Here is an 18,507-nt window from a genome sequence, read left to right on the forward strand (position 1 = left end):
AATGCAAATCAGGTAAATGACAACTCTGCCTTACACAACACTTTGGCACACTATAGACACTGTGGGAATGCATTCCGCAGGCTCTATGCCTTGTTATGTCACAGTGACATGTGCAGAAATAAAGTGTTCATTAGTAGATATCAAGGCATAGCCACTCCAAAATATTATAAAGTTAAATGTCATTTTCACTAAGTTTGCAGGCTTCTATGATGTTTAGAAACAATCTGTGAAACCAAAGATAATAATATTAATTAATTATGGTCTGAAGGTCAAGATTGAATTTAGGAACCTGATTTTTTTGCTGGGGGAACTGAATTTGAAGGGGTAAAATTGATTCCATTTCAGATATCATCCTGAAAAATTAATTTCACAAAGTCTCACTCATCCATATCTCAAATGTATATTTGAAAGCACATACCCAATAGATATTGCAGACTTTATAATTAGTTTTACACAGGAAAGATAGTATGTTATACCAAGGAGTTAATATTAGAAGGCCTAATGTTTCTTAGTTATCACATTTCTGTGCAAGGTCTGCCTCAGGCAAAGACTGGCCTTGGCTGGCATCTAGGTATCTTGGTTTTGGAATACTCCTTTCATGATTAATTTATAAACTGTTTGGCTTTCCTGAAGCACAGAACCCTGACCGTGCAGCAGCAGTAGCCTGTCTGAACTATTTGTAAGGACACTGATTTGCTATGAACCCCAGCTTTACTTCTGGGAATCTGAAGTTTGGATAATTGTAGTTGGGAGTGGAATTGGAGGGTATCTATATGGCTAACTTCCAATAGAAAGTCTCTGCTCTGTTGTGAGTAGGCTTTGCTGGGTAGAAACAGGCTGCCAATGTCCTTGCTAGAAGCATGAGCGAGTTTAAAGCACCTTCCTAAAGGAGGACTGGAAAGTATGCCATCACCGTCCAGACCCTGGAAGTCTATACTCCGCGCCAGTTTTGCTTTGTGTATCTTCAGTATAGGAAAGCAGGGCTCTGAGCAAAGCGAAACCCTCAGGAGCCCATTTGTGCTTTCATGTAAACTTACAGGTCATCTCCGAACATGCGAGTACATAGAAGCATGGACAACAGCAAAACGTACAAAACAAGGACAGTAGGTGGAAAAGAAAAGTTAATAAAAGATGGTAAAAGAAATCACCATTTAAACACAAAGGAGAGGGTGGTGGCATGCACACAATTATAATTTTAATATCGAGGAAGCAGAGGCAGAGGGATGTTGAGGTTCTCTGAGCAGCCACCTAAGCTGGCTTACAAGTTCTGGACAAGTGAAAGACCATATCTAAAATAGAAGAAGAAAAAAAGCATAGACAGTGCCCGAGGAACAGTACCCAAAGTTGTTGATCTCTGGCCTCCATGAGTACCAGTGTTCACAGACACACACACACACACACACACACACACACACACAAACACAAACACACACACACACCCTTTATTAAACTATACTAACCTTCATTCGTCTCAACAGGGAATCCTAGAACTAAGTGTCATTGATTCCGTGACATTTATGCCCAGGTTTGGAAAGCTGATACTTGGAAGTCTGTGCTGGTGCAGTAAAGTTCTCCCAATGTATTTCCCAGTTGCACACTGCAAAGTGTATCCTTTCAACATGGAAGGGGGGCAAGCCAGCTCTCTGTTCTTTTAATAATAAACTGATCCCATTCATAAAGGCGTCACCATGGCTTAATTACTTCCTTATAGTCCCTCATTCAGATAATTTCACATAGGGAATTAGATTCCAATCCATAAATTTTGAGAGGATACAAACATCCAATTCATTGCAATGTTATTTGGCAGAAATTAAATTTTATGAACCTATAATTCTTATCCCACAGAAGAATTATTTTTATTACACTTCATTGCCTTAAAGTAGCACAAATCTCTTGAATTTAACTAGAAAAAGGAGTGTGATATGTCCCCGTGAAAACATGTACTCTTTTATTTCACTGAAGTGTTAGTGCAAATGTCTATTTAGCAGAATCTTAAAAATACTTAATTTATTGGAAAAAACTAAATAACTATTTTTATAAGTTCTCAAAGTAGTTCTATAAGTCTGTTGTAGTCTGTGATGGTTTGCATATGCTTGATCCAGGGAATGTCACTATTAGAGGGTGTGGCCTTGTTGGAGGAAGTGTGTCACTGTGGGGGTGGGTTTGGAGACCATCGCCCTAGCTTCCTGGAAGTCAGTCTTCTACTTGCATCTTTAGATGAAGATGAAGAGCTCACACACACAAACACACACACACACATACACACACTCACACACACACATACACAAACTGAGAAACACACATACACACACATACACACAAACACACACAAACATACAAACACACACACTCACACACACATATACACACACACATACACACATGTACACACACGCATTCACACACACAAACACACACTCACACACAAATATACACACGTACACACACACGTACAAATACACATACACACATACACACTCACACACACACGTAAACACACGTACACACACATACGCACATATACACACACGCACACTCACACACTCTCACACACACTCACATCCACACACACTCATGTATACACACATACATACACATACACACACATACACAGACACACACTCACACACACATGCACACAAGTACACACACACTCACACACACAGAGACACACACAGATGTACACACACAGAAACACACAAAAATACACACACACTCACACACATACACACATGTACACACACATACACACACAGACACATACACACACATACACACCCTCACACCCTCACACACATACACACATACACACATACACACATACACACAAACACACACACATACACCCACACACACACACACACGTACACACATACACACACATATACACACGTGCACACTCACACACACTCATACTCAAACACACTCATACTCACACACTCACACACACATACACACACGAACACACACGCATACACACACGTACACACACACATACAAACACACACAAATACACACACATACACACAAACACTCACATACACATACACACACATACACACAAATTCAAACAGGCACACTCACACACACATACACACACACATACACACAACCTGACACACACACATACACACACGTACACTCACACATACAGAAACATACACACACAGTCACACACACTCACACACACAAACACACACACCCACAAATACACACACCTACAAATACTCATACACACACATACACACACATACACACACTCACACACACACACGTAAACACACATGTACACACATGTACACACACGTACACACACATACACACATACACACACATACACACACTCATGTACACACACATACACACACACTCATGTACACACACATACACACATACACACACTCACACACACATACATACACGTACACACACACACTCACAGAGACACACACAGAGATGTACACAGACACACACACACACAAACTCACACACACGTACACAAACACATACACACACATACACATACAGACACTCACACACACATACACACACGTACACACACATTCACACACACAAACACAAACACACATGCACACACATACACACCAACTCACACACACATACACTCGTACAAAACACATACACACGTACACACATATTCAAACACACACAAACACACACACTCACTCACATATATATACACGTAACACACACATAGACACATACAAATACACATACACACACCTACACCCACACATACACACACACTCACACACACATGTAAACACACACATACACTCACACGCACACTCACACACTCTCACACCCACACTCACGTTCACACACACACTCAAGTATACACACATACATACACATACACACACATACACAGACACACGCACACACACATACACACACGTACACACTCACACAGACACACAGACAGAGATGTACACACACACTAACACACACATATACACACTCACACACACATACACACATATACACACATACACACACATATGCACACACATACACACACACTCACACACACACTCACACAAACACATACAGAAACACATACACACACATACCCACACACATACATAAACATACACACACACGTACACATACACGTACACACACAAACACACACATACACACATAAGCACACACTCACACACACATACACACATGTACACCCACACATACACACACATACACACACACTCACAGACACACACACTCACACACACATACACACATACACACATAAGCACACACTCACACACACATACACACATGTACACCCACACATACACACACATACACACACTCACAGACACACACACTCACACACACATACACACACATTCACACACGTACACACACAAACACACACATACACACATACACACATTCACACACAATCACACACAGACACGTACAGACACACATACACACACACTCTCACACACATAGACACTCACACTCACACACACACGCACGCCCGCTTGTATGTTCATGTGTTGAGACCAGTTAACCAGTTAGTACTTTCTTCCACTCTTTTGGTCCTGGGGGCTCTATCTCACGTTCTCAAGTTCAGTAGCAAATGAACTTCACTGTTGATCCCACCCAACAGCCTGATTCTTAGGTACCTCTCTTATCCCAGGTCTCTGTCTCATCCTGGAGATATCCCCATCCTTCCCACCCCATCAGTTCCATTCATTCTCATGGTCATCTGGCCATAGAGCACATACCTAAAGATAAATGTTTATATCTGTCTAGAGGCTGTACTAACAAACTCTGTTATTTAAAAAGCACAGTTCCTAATGATAAGTTTGGTTGCCCTGTTGCACACCAATCATTTTTGGTTTTCAGTTAGGAAACATTTCAGCATGTCTCCACTGATGATATAAATGTCCATGTTTTAGGCACCACAGCGATAGCTAGCTCTACCTGCAAGCAATTCTCTGACTGAGCTATCTCTCCATCTACGGCTTCCATATCCCAGTGTTCCAGTGGATGCTGGCTTCCCCTGTGTGATGCACCCAGATGATATCTGACAAATGAGAACAACATTTAGTTAGTGCTCTTGGATAAGTGGAAACTAGATGAAATCCAACATCAGGGTGTAGTTTTACCCCGCCCCTCCCTCCGAAGTATGACCTATTGAAGGAAATTTTATAATGTTGCTTATCTGATACTGTTGGCCTTGAGTACTTGATAAAATCTCAAAACACTGAACTGAATTGCAATAAACTGACAAAAAGATTTTACTGCCCCTGAACTATGAGTCAGAGAACAATACCTGGGTGTGAGCTAGCAATATTAAAAACAAGACTTTCTTTTTGTAATTACATTTGTGCTACTTTGTATCTGCTTTTAGGGACCAGCAGCCATCTCCTTGTTCACAGGTGAGCACTGAATATTTTCTCAGGAGCCTCTTATGTTAATAGTGATTAGCAACAGCTCCTCTCTTAATTTTAGATGATAATCAGACCAGGATATTTAACAGGGACAATCAAAATCCAGGTACTGATTAGTTAAAAAAAAAAAAAGAAAAGAAAGAAACATTTGACTTGAAACTCAAATCAAGAGAGAACAGGAAACAGGGGCTGAAAATTTTAAACTTTTATTAAAAGTTAAAAATCTTGAATCTGTGAAAAGAGCTTGAAATTTGCCATGAACATTCCTTCTTAATCTTAAATTCAGAAAGGAAAAGGGCAGCTACTTCAGTGTCATGACCTTGGAGAGGGGCTTCTGGCTTTGTTGTAGTTTCTTTGGTTGTTTAATAGAAATATGTGGTTCAAGTTGTTTTTGGATATTTTTATTTACATTTTAAATGTTATTCCTTTTTCCGGTTTCCCATCCATAAGCCCCCTATCCCATCCCCCTCCCCATCTTCTATAAGGGTGTTCCTCCTCCCCTAGCACCTGAGTGCTGAGCAAGGTGACTGAACCACAAGTTGTTATTTTTAATAACAACATGCCATGCTATGCCATGCCACGCCATGCCGTGACATAACATAACATAACTATAATTATGTCAGTTAAAAAGAAAAAGGGCTATAACACAAGATCCCTCAATTTCTTAAAACTTTAGGGCAATGTTTTATCTTTCTTTCCCATGTAACAAAGTGCCAATCTCCATGTCCCCGTAGAGAACAGGTCCATCTCACTGTGTCCTTACCTGGTCCCTCCACGGGCTTGTTGGTGATCAGTGCTGAATACCAATTCTTTTCTGCAAAGTTTTAATCGCCTTGTTTGATAATTTCTACTTTAGCTCTCCCAAACCTACACTAGCACATTCAAATACATAGCAGCCATTCCTTAAAGTGTACAGAAACACGAGGGCAAACCTGGGAGCTGTGTGAAATACATGTAGACAAATTCTGAGGATTAATTTTATTTTCTCTTATTCTAATAATCATCTTAGGCCTTTTCTTTAGTGTTCATCTTGCCTCTTCTCTCCATGGTCTGCTTGGCTTCGGGGTAAACTGAATAAAAGCTTCTTTTTAAAGTGACCCCTTTAATCAGAGCTCAGACTAAAGGAGTGATAATCCAAGCAGATACAACATGATACATGATACAACAGATACATGCCCAGTATAATTTATTTATTTAGACACATGCCATTTGTGTTCTTTTGCTAGGCTCACAAATTATAAATTCACGGGTATAAAGTTTAATCTTTAAAAAATTACTTGGCCAGTATATTTTTTCATATGGAAATGCCTTATTGATGGGAATCATGCCAACTCAATTGAAAGACTTCCCCAAGGTAAAGTCTTACTATCTCCTTTTTCATTGTGCTATGAACACTGAACATTACATTTACTCACTGCTGAGGTGGGCACCACATCACAGCTGACAGTACGAATAATGCTACCCGCAGGGCATTGCTAGACCTTCTGTACCCTGTATCTTACTCAATTAAAACTGCATTTTGGTATAGATTCCTAGCTCCCTTCTCCCCCCCACTCCCGTGAGCCTCCATTTCTACAGTAATTCTATGAGTTTTATTGATTTAAATGCCTTATACAAATGGAATGATGCAGTATTTGTCTTTCTCCAGTTGGTACACGTTCCACTTTCATTGTTGGTGCCATGATAAAACAAATTGGACCCAAAGCAGCTTAGGTGAGGAAAAGGTTTATTTGGCTCATACTTCCAGACCACAGTCCATCACTGAGAAAATTCTGGGCAGAAACTCAATCAAGCGGGAGCTTGATGCAGAGACTGTAGAGGAATTGTGCTTCTTGGCTTGCTCTGAGGATCATGCTTCACTGTTTTCCTTATGGCAGTGTAGGACCACCTGCTCGTGGATGCTGCTACCCACAGTCAGCCTTGCCAATTACATCAGTTATCAATCAAGACAGTCTCTCACAGACATGTCCTCAGACTGATACGTGTAATGACTCGGTAGAGACTTCCTTCTCAGTGACTCTTGGCTGTGTCAAAGTGATGATTAAAGCTAACCGAGTCATTGTGCACAGCCGACTAACTCGATGGGGTTGCATCAGATAACTGAGTAAAGACTGGGTAAAAGTCACGAAGAGACATCTCGTCTAGCAGTACAGATGGGAAAAGAGGACATGAAAAAGTCTTCAATCCCATGCACCACTAGCAAAATTCAAATAAAAATCACAGTGAGACATCACTAAATGCCCACTAGTGGCTCAAATAGGGAGCAGAGACGACGCCAATTGCTTGTGAACCTGGGGCACTTCTGCATTCTGAGAATTAAAATGTCACAGTAACTCTGTGAAACAATTTGGCAGTTTCTTAAAAATACATTATAATGCACAGTGCTGGGGAAATGGCTCTGCGGTTAAGAGCTCGTACTTTGTTTCCAGGTTACCAATGTTCGATTCCTAACACTCAAGCTGGGTGACTTGCAGTACCTGTATGCCAGCTTCTGGCCATTTGATGCTTCCAGCACATACCCCACCCCACCCCACCCCAACCCCGCCCCAGGCATACAGGCAAATATATAACTAAAAGTAAAAGAAAATTAAAAATTCACAGTCATTAAATGATGGCTACTAGGAGTTTCAAAAGCATGGAGATGGGCAGGAATGGGCAATAATTTATACCGAGGAAATGGTCCCTGTCATAACTTTATCAGTGTCAGAATGGTTGTATTGATGGATGTTAGGTGCAAGACAAGCCCGCTGTCTAAGCAGTTATTGCTATAGGCCCAAGAAAAACAAGACCTCCACATGCCCTGGCAGAGTGGTTCATCAGCTCTAAAAGGTGTCTCACTATTACAATAAACTCTTCCTAATTGGTGAACCAAGGAACTGAAATCCAAACGCTGATTCATCAAGGTGTTGTTGGGTAGCTCCCAAACTGTTTTGTTTCATTTTTTTCTTTTCTTCCTTGGAAGTATTTGATTGGGTTATAAAAAAAATCAAATCAAAACAAAACAAAAACAAAACTTTTTTTTTAAAATAAGGCTTTCCAGAAACTATGCACATTGAACCATCTATAAGAACTCCCCAAATTCCCTCAAATTATTTTGTCAGATGTGTCTCAACTAGATTCTTAATTTATAGGAGGACTGGTAGTTACAATCTGAGCAGACCCAATCATGCCCACTATAATTCACTTAGAAACATGAACACGAGATCAAATTAATCTTTGCCTAGGGAACAAAAAGGTAAAACAAACAAACAATCAAAAAAAAAAAAAAACCCAACCCTGTGCCTTAAGGTTCCTTGACACTCATTTGGCATCTTTTGTGTTTTTTCATTGGTTATTTTTCTTGATTAAGAACTAAGAGACTAGCTCCAAGACAAGGAGCTTTTACTAACACTGACATTCAGTTTTCCCTGCATAATACAAAAGGAGTGGAATCAAGGGTACCTGCGATCTCTATCATTTCTATAACAACATGAGGAAGGATATTATATTTTCTTAGATTTTATTGCTGTGAAGAGACACCTTGACCAAGGTAACTCGTATAAAGAAAAATATTTAATTAGGACTGGCTTTCAGTTCAGAGGTTCAGTCCATTTCATCATGGCAGGAAGCATGGCAGCGTGCAGGTAGACACAGTGCTGAAGAAGGAGCTGAGGGTTCTTCATCCTTAACCCAAAGGCTGCCAGAAAGGCCCTCTGCACTGGGAGGAACTTGAGCAAAGGACCTCAAAGTCCCAACCACGGTGATGCACTACCCCCAACAAGGCAACGCCTCCTCACAGTGCCACTTCCCATGGGCAAAGTCTATTAAAACCATCACATCTATCAACTGTCAGAAAGTTTTAAAATAACCCAGGAGCAATGTCCTCTACTAGGATAACATCATAGGTACAGGTTGCTCCTAAAATATCACAGCTGTAAGAGTGCCAGGTTTCTTCTTTTGGCTCAACCCAGAACAGCTATGGGAAAAATAATACCAAACAACAATAAAGGAATGCAGGAAAAATCCCCTGGTGTGATGGGGATTGCTTCGAACCCTCATGTGGAAAGGTGGATTTCTCATGAAGAAGGAAGCCACTGGGTGACACTTTGCGGGGATGAGGGATAAAGAAACTGGTGTGTGCCTGTATCCTTTCTTTTCTTTATTACTTAAGGAGAAACAGGGCCTTTTCCCTGTGCACACCGTTACTCAGGGTTCCAATACAGTTGTCCTCAGCAGTAAAAGTGAGAGAAATAAGAAGCATTGTAACTTTAAAGATCAGATTTTAAAAGCGAGTTGCTTTGGATGAGTTGCTTTAAACCCATTTCCCAATGTTCCCCATTGTAGATTCTCCACAGACTGGTGGAGTATAATGTTAGGAAACAACATAGCGTGCATTTCCCTGGGAAACCCTGGGTTACTTGGTGGATTTTAAGAATGGTTTTGTTGTTATTGCATTGTTTTGTTTACTTTGTACTCAGGGACTCTCTGGCTGCATTGCCAGACAGTGTAGTGAGTAACTTCATAACATAAGAACTGGAAACCCGGTTCTAAAGGTTTCTAAAGAGTTCAAGTCTTTCAAAAGAAGAAAAAAACAGCACACTGCACACAAAAGGTAATGTTCTGACATACAAAAGGTAATGAAGGATGATGGTGATACTAGGGCTATCCAACAGGTACAAGAAAGTTTTAAGACAAGATATGTTAGTTATGAAAATTAAACATTGGAAGTAGATTCATAAAGAAATAAATTTCAAGTCATTTAAAGAATATGAAAGATTCCATATTGAAATGCCTAAAAAAGTCAAAGGCAAGAACTGAGGGAAAAGTAAAAACAAACAAACAAACAAAAAAAACAAAATAAGATAAAAACATCAAACACAAAAAACAAAGAATAATCACAACTATCTGCATTAAAACAATATAACTGGGTATCAAAGACAAACAAAAAATGTCCCAAGATTCCAAAACAAAGAGAGTATCATGTGTAAATAACACACAAAGAACTTAGCTAATGGTATTTTTTCAACAGAAAGATAAATTTGAGAAAAAATGTAAAATTTTCTTCCTTGTATTCGGGAATGGTGCAAAGTCTGACGTTATTTCTTAGAGACAGACATTCAGTAAGTCTTTAATATCTGTGTACACTTATTTCCATCTTGAAGTCAGACATGAGGGTTGTGAGGCAGAGAAAGGCAATTTCAAAAAGGATCACTGTGTCTCTACTTGTCTTTTACATGCCCACGTCTGTCCACTGAGGGCCAGGTGTCCCTGCATAGGTAGATCTATACTGTAGGACACAAGCACCAGAATTATAAAGCAGGAAGTCTTGATTGGCTGATCAAATGCCCTTTCTTTCTACAAAAAGATAAGGCTTATCTCTGTAACATAAAAATCTATTACCTGAAAGAAAAGGTGGGGTATCATTGGGTGATTGTCCTTTGTAAGTAAATCTCTCTAGGGTAAAGATGAGACAACCATACTGTTGACACTCCTTGAAATGTCCCAAGATGTATAAATTTGCATCATTATAATGATTATAATTATTAGGCAAAATGTTTTACCTCAGCTTACACTTCTGGAAATTCTGTCTGGTAATATATTAGCCCTACTGCTCTGAGCCGGTGGCATGGCATGCTATGGTAAGAGTGAGAAGAGGCAGAGTGGCTTATACAACAGCCAGGAAACTGGAGGGAAAAAGAAGGGATTGGTGACCTATAACACTTTGGGGTTTTCTCCTAATAACCCAAAGAACATGTCCCACTCAACTCTACTCTTAAAGATCCTACCATCCCAGAGTGGGGCCTCTTGGAGACAAAGTCCTTATCAATAATAATTCTTTGCAGGGAAGTTGATGATCCAAACTCCTCTTTTATTATTGGATATTTTTTATTTATATTTCAAATGTTATCCCCTTTCTCAGTTTCCTGTCCATAAGCTCCCATCTCATCCCCCATCCTCCTTCCTCTATGAGAGTGTTACCCCATCCACCCACCCACCCCTTCCTGCTTCCCTATCCTGACGTTCTCCTATACTGGGGCATCGAGTGGCAGGACCAAGAACTTCTCCTCTCATTGTTGCCCAACAAGGCCATCCTCTGCTACATATGCAACTGGAGCCATGGGTCTGTCCATGTGTACTATTTGGTTGGTGGTTTAGTCCCTGGGAGCTCTGGTCAGTTGGTATTGTTGTTCTTATGGGGTGATAAACCTCTTCAGCTCCTTCAACCTTTCTCTAATTCCTCCACTGGGGACTCCATTCTTATGGAGTTCAATGGTTGGCTGCAAGCATCTGCCTCTGTATTTGTCATGCTCTGGCAGATTCTCTCAGGAGACAGCTATATCAAGGTCCTGTCATCACTCACTTCTTGGCATCAGCAATAGTGTCTGGGTTTGGTGTCTGTATATGGGCTGGATCCCCTCGGGGGGGGGGGACAGTCTCTGGATGGCCTTTCCTTCAGTCTCTGCTTCAACCTTTGTCTCCGTATTTCCTCCTGTGAATATTTTTGTTCCCCCTTCTTAGAAGGACTGAAGCAGCCACATTTTGGTCCTCCTTCTTCTTGAGCTTCATGTGGTCTGTAGATTGTATCTTGGGTAATTCAAGGTTTTGGGCTAATATCCAGTTATAAGTGAGTGCATACTGTGTGTCTTTTTTTTTGTGATGGGTTACCAAACTCTTATCTATTCATGAATTCTGTCTCCCTTTGTCCTGTCATTTTCTGAGGCAGGTAGTTTACACAAAGAGCTTCCACATCTTATTCAGTCTAACTTCTCCTAACTGCTGATCATGTGACCAAATGTCTGTACTATATTTTTGTTACCCAGAAAATCCAATCAAAGGAAAAAAAAAAGAGCTGAAAGAATTTATTTCATGACAATAGTCATTAGTAGGCCTACCTCAAAAAATACTTTTACAAAAGTACATAGTTAAGAAAAGGCACATAAAGGTGATACAGAAGGCACATGAGAAGACAATGATTAAAATCTGCATAAGTTCTCAAGCTCCATAGGCAAATTTAAGGAGGAAACAGGATTCTATTACTTAAGAGATAAATGACTAGAGAATGGTAGCCATAAAGAGGAATTACAGTAGGGTACAAGCTCACAGGATATGAGAATTTGCTAGTATTTTGTCACCTATGAAACCCAAGATACAATTTACAGACTACATGAAGCTCAAGAAGAAGGAAGAACAAAGTATGGATGCTTCAGTCCTTCTTAGAAGGGAGAACAAAAATACTCAAGGGAGGAAATAAGGAGACAAAGTGTGGAGCACAGACTGAAGAAAAGGTCATCCAGAGATTGCCTCACACGGTAATCCAACCAATATGCAGCCACCAAATCCAGTCATTATTGCTGATGCCAAGAATTGCTTGCTGACCAGAGCCTGATATGGATGCCTCCTGAGAGGCTCTGCCAGAGCCTTTTCTGATACAGATGAGGATGCTTGCAGTTAACTGTCTGACTGAGCATGGGGACTACAATGGAGGAGTTAGAGAAAGGACTGAAGGAGCTGAAGGAGTTTGCAACCCTATAGGAAGAACAACAATATCAACAAAAAGACCCTCCAGCCCTCCAGAACTCACAGGAACTAATACACTAACCAAAGTGTACATATGGAGTGACTCATGACTCCAGCCACATTTGTAGCAGAGGATGACCTTGTTGAACATCAATGGTAGGAGAGGTCCTATGTCCTTGGGTTGTGGGACATCTAGGTTGTTTGAAGTTTCCAGCTTTTATAAATAAAGCCACAAGGAACAGAGCTGAGCAAGTATCTTGTGGAGGATGTTGTATCTTTTGGGCATATGTCCAAGAATGGTAAAACTGGATTTTGGTGAAGATCTAGTCCCATTTTTTGAGTAACCACCATATTGATTTCTATAGTGGCTGTATAAATTTTCACTCCCCACCCCCAGCAATAGGGGATTGATTGTTCCTTTGCTCTACACCTTTGTCATCATGAGCTGTCATTTGTGCTGCTGATCTTAGCCATCGTGAGAAGTATAAGATGAAATCTCAAAGTAGTTTTGATTTGATCCCTGATGGCTAAGGATCCCTGACCATTTCTTTAAATGTTTCTCAACTATTTGAGGTTCCTCTGTTGAGAATTCCCCCTTTTTTTTAGGTCTGTATACCATTTTTTAATTCATAATTTGACTTGTTGATTCTGGTGTTTTAGTTCTTTATATATTTGAATAGTAGTTCTCTGTTGGATGTGGGGTTGGTGAAAATCTTTTCCCATTCTGTGGGCTGTCGTTTGTCTTATTGACAATGGTTTTGCCTTACAGAACTGTTGTTAATGAGGTCCCATTTGTTAATTATTGATCTTAGTGCTTGTGCTATCCATGTTTCTTTAGGAAACTTTCTCCAGTGCTGATGTGGTCAAGGCTATTCCCTACTGTCTTTTCTATCATGTTCAGTGTGTCTGGTTTTATGTTGAGGTCATTGATATATTTGGATGTCAGTTTGGTGAAGGGTGATAGACATGGATCTATTTGCATGTCCATATCCTAAGTTCCCATCATTTCCAATGGCCTATCATGCATTTGTATGCATACATGACCACATATGCAATATATACATACATATGTATATATGTCCATAAACATTCTCATACAGAAACAACTTCTCCAAGATATTTTGGCATAGCAATATAGAATTGACTAATGCACTGGAGTCATGTTTATGTATCAGCACAAGCATCTGGATATAGAGAAATATGTGTGTAGGGGGGTGGGTCCTAATTTATAAGATCACTTCTAGGTTTTAGAGGTGACACAATAGAAAAGTTACAAATAGCATTATTAGTAGTATTCACATTACCATAATTATGTTGCCAGTGTCAAATCTGATACCCTGAACTCTGTAACACATTGGCTAAAAAATAAGAAAATCTTTCAGAGTTAGACTTAATGTAAATTATAGCTATGGAAATTCAATCACTATACACTTGGGGAAATGTGTCTTCTTGAATTGGTGGCTATTAAGCTCTATGCATGTATACCAGTTAAATCGATTAATTATGCTGCCTACGTCTGTATTGTTACTGATTATTTTGTGTGCTTTCCATATACAATTAAAAAAGCTGCATTGAAATCTATGATAAAATGGATAGGACAATGTTTCTTTTGTTTCTTTTTTGTGGAATAATTTGAGGAGTATTGGCATTATCTCTTTTTTGAAAGTCTGGTAGTTTTTGGCTCTGGTATTTTTGGGTGCTGTTGGAAAACTTTTAATGACTGCTTCTATTTATTTATGGGTAATAGGTCATGTTCAGAGTTGAACAGTTTCCTTCTGCCACACTATGCTTCCCTGATACATGGCCTCATCCAGACATAGTTTCTCTAGGGTATTTTGGCATATCAATATAGAATTTACCAGCACAATGGAGACATGCTTCTGTATAAGCACATGCATTCATGCATGAACTAAATGACAGACTTTGGTTCAGGAAGAATGATGGCTGGGGTACTAGGAGCTCATGTAGTATGTGTGTGTGTGTGTGTGTGTGTGTGTGTGTGTGTGTGTGTGTGTGTGTTATACTAGAGAAGTCAATAAATATTCCTCCACTTTCTAAAAATACTTGGGGTTGTATAGGATAAAAATGTTCTAGTTTGGCAGGAAAATTATTCATAACGAAGAGTCATCTTATTGAGTCTGCAAAACAGAATCTAGGATCTTTCTCCAGAGCATCTAAGTTGGGCTGTCTGGCTTACAGCCCAGGTTTATGTATTTCTAATGTGTACCCTCAATAGCACCTCAAGTTTAGGAACCCTCATACTGGCCAGCTCCAAAGTCTGAACTCTATGCTCTTCTGCATAGCTTTGTTCTCTCCTGTGAGACTCTTCTGATGTTCCAGTCATCCCCACAGAGCCAGGCAGCTTTCTTCATTTCTCACATCCATTAATAAAACTCTGCCTCTTATGCTTATACCTTGAACCATGCAGACACTATGGTAATGATATCTAGTTCAGAGAGCTTTAGAGAATGTAACAGACCAGTGTCTATAGTTTGTACGCAGAGTAGAGTAAGCCTATGATGATTTCACTTACAATAATCATGAGTTCATAGGATAAACACATTTTGCTTGTCTAATATAAGAAATTAGGGGAAAAAAGCATGGTTGTTAATCCTGTGTTGAAACTCTATATCAGGTAGATTTACATCAATTCTTGTAAAGAAATGAAGACGATTTTTACTCTACAATTGAAGTTCAGATGGTCTGTTTAATTGTTCTAGGCAATTAACAAGAAGCCTGTGTACCTCCGCTTAGGATCAAGAACATGCTATCTTGGTGTAAGGGGAGAGTCCTACATTTAGTTTAATGAAAGATGGGAGGTCCAGTCAGTGCAGTTGACTTGGGAACATACATACAGAAGTATGGTCCTGGAGCAAAACCACATGATATACTTGTAGTGCTGTGAAACCATGCAGGAAAACTGCCAAGGATTTGTAAAAGTATCTTTTATTTGCCTTATTTAATAGTCATCTTGGAGGCTTACTTCCTCTTGTCTGCTAACTTAGGCCTAGTCTTGGAAGCTTCTAGCCTCCCTACAATCTAATCTAGGCCTAGAATGTTTTCAGCCTCTGAGACTTACTGCTGAATAAGCTCACCCTTTCTAGCTCTTTCTAGGATCTGGTTAGCTGGTCAACACAGCTGTTTTGGCTCATAACTCCTCTCCATGCTAACTAAACTGGCTTCTTTCAGCTTCTAACTGAATCGTTCTACTTGGCCTCATACTCATTTGGCAATACGTTCTAACCTTCTGGCTCCTTTTCATTCTCTGGCTCATTCTGTCTTTACCTGTGTGTAGCTTGTTCGCTCTTCAGTCTGTCTCTGTAAAACTGCCTCTCTCCCTGGTCTCTCTCTGTGCAGCTCTCTCTTAAGTAGCCTGTTCTCTTCCTCTGTTCTCATGAGAGTTGGGAAAATCCCATTCTGCCCCATCTTTCTCTGATTTGTTACTTTGCCACGTAATTAAGCATCACTTTCAAATATGGGTAGTTCCTTCTACAAACTAACTTGACCATCATTGTTTGGGACTAAAGGTGTGCACCGAGGGTGTGACTGTATTCCAGCCAGAGTAGCCATGTGACTGGGTTAAAATGCCTGTACAAGGGTTACACTGTGGCAACGCTGGAAATTGCTTCTAAAGATGGCAGTACTTCTGTAGAGCTGAATCCACACATTTACAAAAGACACATTTTAGTTCCACTGCAGAAAAGTCATGGCGGTACACCATTAACATTCTTGAATATCCTGACTCAATCTCTTCTTCCCCAAAAGACTGAACAAGACCTAATGTAACCCTCGCAGAATTCATTCTAGATGCGAAGGCAGGCAAGACCACCCATATATACAAAATAGGCTCACCACCAACTTCATACTTATGGCTCTCTCAGCTTTAACTTATGAGCTTGAGAAACTTTATAACCATCTGTAATATCATTTACGAGACATGGGTTTGGCGACAGGATTGAGCACAGTAGCATTGTGTTCTCTAGTTGGTGTGTTGCTGAACGAGAAACAAAAGAGAGACGTTCCCTGCTTAATTCATTCCACCAGCCAATGCATTATGAATATGAAGTGTGCTCCCATTTCAAAAAGTTGCGACTATCCATCTCAAGAAAGTGAGAGAAAGGCTCTGACCTTTAGGAATACAATAAATTTATAGAAAACTGGTCCTCCAGGCATCCACAGTGAAAAGTGCACTCTTATCTCTAAATGGCAGAGGCGAGCCACACTCTTAACTCAAGTAATAGCTTGTTCCCTCCTGAAAACTGCACAGCTATTCTTGTACCGTAAAGAAGTGCACTCGTGACAAGAGCCGTGGATGCATTTAGTGAGTCATGTAGATTGCACTCTGCTGGTGGAGATAGGCCTTTCTCTCTGAGTGCAAATGCAATCTCAAACACGCACATTTATGGATATGGAATGTTGGAAGTTGTAGAATTTGGTCCTTGATGCTTCTTGTCCATAAATGGTATGCAATCACTTTTTTAAAGCAAACCAGTTCATACTTAGCAGAATAACATTTTTCTTTCTTGTCAAGGCTTTGCTAATTCACTGCATGCGATAGACTGCCCTGCCTTTTGACTAAAACTCTGGTGAATTTTAGACTTTACTCAATCACTGGAATGCGTGAAATAAGGATCGGCTCTTTTAAAAGTTGCAAAATAAGCCAATGTAATTATTATATCTACTCACTCAGAAGCTTCTTTAAACAACTTATTTACAGTTTCAGACTTCATTTCCACCCCATGGTGAATACATTGATTGTCTTTTCTGCATTCTAAGCAGTCATTTTCATAATTTTATTCATTTATTTTGTCTTCCTTCAATAGCAAGTCCATTGAGGGGCAAGAATTATTTATTTATGTCATTCTGTATTTGGGGTGTGTGTGTGTGTGTGTGTGTGTGTGTGTGTGTGTGTGTGTGTGTGTGTGTAATGATTTATTCCTTGAACGTAAGAGTGCTAGGCACAATGTCAATACTTAACAAATTTTTATTGACTGATCGAGTTAGTCAGAAATCTAGCTTCTCATGCACTTAGAAACTTGTCTGATCTCTTAGTCAGGTTTACCTTAAGGAAGAAATGAGGAGTTGAGGAGGAAGGAGAGGAGTGTTCTCTATCTTTACTATCTTCCCTTACATATCAATTGCAATCTGTGGCTCCAAATATCTGCTGCACTGCAGGATGTGAGGCAGGTGAACAAAGACTTATTTATGGTCATCATTTTTCATACAAAATAATTTTAGAACAACTCTAACAGATGCTTAATCTGTAATATTTTCTACTGAGGGATATTTTAAGAGATTCACGTTGATGGTACCTTGACTGACAGGTGGATTCTTAGATTATTTAACTTCTGCATTCAAATGTTTTCTTTTATGATGCAGAATAAAAAGTTCTTATCTAAAACAAAATAATTGTATTACAGAGATATAAATACACAAAATACCCTTACTCTTTATTTTACACACACTCCCCATCAAACCATCAACACTAATAAGTTTTTTCCATAACTTTCTTTTATTTGTATAAATTAATGTTAAAATATGTAAATATGGAATGGAAATTTTGTATATTTACATTTATTTA

General features: G+C 39.7%; 1 long non-coding RNA gene across 6 annotated transcripts in view; it reads right to left on the reverse strand.

The window, feature by feature from the left end:
* The window catches only part of LOC147999408 (uncharacterized), a 101,803-nt gene extending 100,176 nt beyond the window's left edge, over positions 1-1,627 (reverse strand). For 3 of the 6 annotated variants that reach the window (XR_015644072.1, XR_015644074.1, XR_015644071.1), the window contains exon 1: positions 1,461-1,627. This is a non-coding gene — a long non-coding RNA (uncharacterized LOC147999408). The remainder of the gene's footprint in view (positions 1-1,460) is intronic. The other 3 variants (XR_015644073.1, XR_015644069.1, XR_015644068.1) reach the window with 1 other exon arrangement.
* Between the last annotated feature and the right edge of the window lie 16,880 nt (positions 1,628-18,507).

The sequence above is a fragment of the Rattus norvegicus genome, chromosome 19 (assembly GCF_021556685.1).
Source record: "Rattus norvegicus strain SHRSP/BbbUtx chromosome 19, alternate assembly SHRSP_T2T, whole genome shotgun sequence".
Taxonomy (NCBI): Eukaryota; Metazoa; Chordata; class Mammalia; order Rodentia; family Muridae; genus Rattus; species Rattus norvegicus.